We start from the raw sequence: 4470 nt of genomic DNA, 5'->3' as shown, positions 1-4470 counted from the left end.
AAAAAAAATAATAAATACTATAATTCCATATGTATATAAAATTAAAGAATACAAAAAAAAAAAAATCATAACATGATTATTATTTAAGATAAATTGAGTGACTTGCATTTAAAGACTCACTTTGTATTTACTATTGTAGATATAAAGCGTTGACGCTTGTAAATTAATACTTACAAATATTAATTTAGGTTAATGTTTAATGTTATTTGGTAAAAAATTGTATGACTTTGTATTTAGCATATAATGTAATTAAGTACACATGTATTAATTTTAACATTTTTTAACATAAATCGATGATTTCTACAAATTTGGTAATATTAAAAACCTATAAATATAATCAGNCGATGATTTCTACAAATTTGGTAATATTAAAAACCTATAAATATAATCAGCTGTCATTTATTTAAGTGTATTGACTTGAATAAATATATTAAAAACCGCATTTATTTTATCAATTGTTAGTAAATTAAGTGATTACAAAAGAATTAATGGAATTTTTCCTGCGTTATAAAAAATAGTTTATTTATTTATTTGAGTATATTTTCATCTTTGTCTACTTAATACTAATTATATTTATGCTTCATGAAATGATGTCTTGGACAACCCATATCGAATTTAAAAATGTATCCAAACATCCGGAACATTATCACATTTCATGCTTCATGACAATTCCTATCGTCAATTCATCTTGTCTTTTTTGTCCAACAACCAAAGACGATCTTTTGGTTTACCGTCAACATATCTGAGTGTAATTCGTCTACTTTTAGTATGAATTTTTAAGCTACATAAGAATAAAAAAATACTAATGGAAGAAATGATATGAGAAAAGTACTAAGTTCAAAACACTAATTTTATTATTTTTTATGAAAAATGTAGGTAATTAATATCCTAATAATCTAGTGAAAAAAAATAAATCAAATTTATTTATAGAATTATCTTGAATACAAAAAGACGCTTATCATAAGTTTTTTACTTATTTTTTAAAAAATTTTATGTGAATTTTTTAAATGAAGTTTTGGCGCTATTAATTAGGTTTTATTTAAATTGTATTGATATTTTTAAAAACTTAAAAAATAGTGGTATAATTTCCATTATTTTACAACTTATATTATCATTAACATGAGTTGTAAATACTGTAAAGACACAGACTGTGTTGCCTTTAAAAGTATTTTTATTATATCCGTTTAAAACATAAACTTCTAGAATTTCCATTATTTTTGCTTATTTAACACAAATAATGAAATATATCATTAAATTAAATATTTCATAAATAATTTTAGATGATGTTTAGTTTTGTTAATATACATTTAGAATAAACCTCATTTAATAATTTTCTTGATTTTGTACGAATTTTATTAAATTAGTTGCAGATAATTTAATAACTAGAAAAAGCTTTTATAGCGATTTGTGTGAGTGAATAAAATTTGTTATTGTTTTAGGATTATGATGATGGTGATCTTTTTAATATTTAAATAAACAGACTTATAATGAAAAAGTGGTCTTGTTGTACCAAGGAAATAATGTAAATCGACCGTATCAACGGCCTGGGTTCTTGTTTATTTTTGTCATATCCGTTTTACTTTAGTTCAGTAACTGAAATTTAATGAACTAGAACAAGGATATTTGTTATAAAAAATAAAGCCACTTTCCATTGCTAGGAGAAATAAGTAAATTTTTCTTAGTAAAATTAAAAATAAAAATTTCGTATTTGATGTTTCTTTGTACATAGTGATTTTTTTGGCTATGGTATTAAGTTAAACTAACCATAGAATAATTTGTGCGATTTTATTTAAATAATTAAGTATTTCAATGACAGTAATAATAATAATATTAATCACTAATAAAATAATTTACTAATATTGTTAAAAAAATATTTAGTGTTACTATATGATCATTATTATTAATAACAACAATAATTTATTAATAAAAGTATGTTCAATCAAAGATACTGATAAATAAATAATATTTTGTTTAAGAAAAAAATTGTTGATTGGAAAAATAGAATTTTAAAATGAAAATTTAAAATGAACGAGTATAAATAAAGACAAAATTGTCTGATGCTGTTGTACAGTTTATTTATTATTTACTATATTTTATATTTACTAAATAAGAATATACTAATTGTATTTAAGAATTTATTTATCAACCTACTTGATTATTAATGACTATGACAATCACTGATACGGTTAGGAGACTCAGTGTTGCCTGTTATACAATGGAAATTCATGGAAAATATTTATAAGAAACATTGCATTTATTATTTTTTTAACAAAATTCTTGATATAAATATAATTAATTTTATTAAAAAAACTATAAAATACGCTATAATACCAGGTCAGATTCTATGTATTACATCATGCACTTGTATTATAACATACTCTTTTAACTATTGAACATCCAGTACATTTATATTTAATCATCCGTGAACTGTGAACTATTATTATTGACATTTGTCACTTCACTTGAGTTTAAAAGAAAAGTGACTGTCGGTAACAGACAGCAACATACAAGACGTTTTAATGACCAACATGCTCACTTTTCTGAGTTATACCACTTCGTTCATTCGTCATAAAGTGATTAATGGGTGTTGTATTGAAAATACAAGAAAGACTATAAGAAGATTTTACTCGAGTTAAATTTAACTTTAATATATAATTAGAAATTTATAAAATAATACAGTTAGAGTTACTATCGAGTAGGAATATATAGAAATTTAACTAGAAGAACGTAGTGGCAATACGGTTGTTTCTTAAAATTTTTATCTAAGTCATTTTTGAATAAAAATTGGCAAAAAAAAATAATTATCAGAATTATTGATAATTTTTTTTTCAAATAAATATTTGTAATTTTTACAAGAACAACTTGATAGCTTCGATTTTATTTTTTAGTCAGTACAAAATGTTTCCTGATTTTTTTTTTTTAATAAAGCGATTATGCAGAAATTTGTACATGTAATATTATTAAAGTAGCATCAAATGTTGGTGCTTAAAAATCAAAACTAACACTTTGAATAACATTAAAAAATTTTAATTAATAAATTAATGTATGATTACTTTAATTTATACAAAATATAAATTACACTATTATTTTTATGACTCATTTTATGTACTCATAAAACTACAACAGATTTTTAGGGATAGAAAGTTATCGTTCAATCGTATAATTAATAGGTCGGTATAATATATTTATTGAAGATCCTTAGTCGTACATTTGTGATAAAATAAAGGTAACCATGCATTAATAAAATACAAAAAAGGCAGGGCAATACATAACACAAATATGTTGTGTCTTTATTTATGGACCACTTCCTTAACAGTCGTTTTTAATGGTGGGTTTAAAAAATAATACAATTTAAGACGTTAAAAGGGGAAAAAGACAAATTAAATAAAATGAAACTGGATTTGAGCGATTTTATTGTTTTTGACTTGTTTTAATTTTATAGCCTTTTGTTTATTGAATATATTTGTACTGTTATTACAATAGAGCAAGAGTAGATTGCCTATAGGAATCTCAGAAGATATGTTGACGAGTTTTAGAGCTTTTTTAACTAATGATCATTAATACAAAAATTATAATTTACCCGTAAATTATAACTATAAATATAAATCAAAATAAAAAACAAGTTTTCTTATTATTATTTAAAATGTAATGTTTTAATTTATATTGAGACAATAAAAGTGTTTGATACTTCTATACAATAAACTGAAATGATTAAAAAATGTTTTGTCTAAGCTAAATTTTAAAATAATAACTTAGTACCTTAAAAATAATATTGCAATAAAAAATAATAGTAAGGGTGAAAAGATTTATTATTTTTAATATTTATAATGCGTACATTAAGTTTTGTTTCAGCTGCAAGTTATAATACTAATTTGATTTTGCACATTTGTATATGTACGTCACGTATAGATTTGCCAATTGGACTCGGTCCATACTTGCTTCAAATATATAATTATAATTTCAATAGGTTTTGTGGATAATAATAACCAATAACGATAATAATAGTGTTTTGTATGTATATATTAATACAATTGGCCAGATTAGGTTTGTTAAAAAAGAGATGCTCATGTACATACGAGTACATAATATATTACTTATGTCTACATTATGGAGATGCAAAAAAATCCTTACGCATCTTATAATAAATTAATATTTAATAGTATTATAATATAAAACATAAAAATTAATATAATAACTCTTCTAAAATTTAATGCTTAAAAATTTGTTGATGTATTAATAAAAAAAATTTCTACAGTAATTGATTAAAAAAATTAACATTATTATAAACATATATTTAAGTTGTCTCAGATCAAAATCGACTATTTTATAAAACATAATTTAGTTAATATTGTATTTATATTTATAATTTTTTCAATCTTTCGAGTCAATAATAGATGTTAAAGTGAAGAACATTTTATTAGTGTTAATTTATATATATTTTCCTTAAACTTTGCATACACATAAGTTGTA

This window comes from Daktulosphaira vitifoliae, unplaced genomic scaffold (assembly GCF_025091365.1).
Source record: "Daktulosphaira vitifoliae isolate Bord-2020 unplaced genomic scaffold, ASM2509136v1 Scaffold_5, whole genome shotgun sequence".
Taxonomy (NCBI): domain Eukaryota; kingdom Metazoa; phylum Arthropoda; class Insecta; order Hemiptera; family Phylloxeridae; genus Daktulosphaira; species Daktulosphaira vitifoliae.
This window is presented reverse-complemented; position numbering follows the sequence as displayed.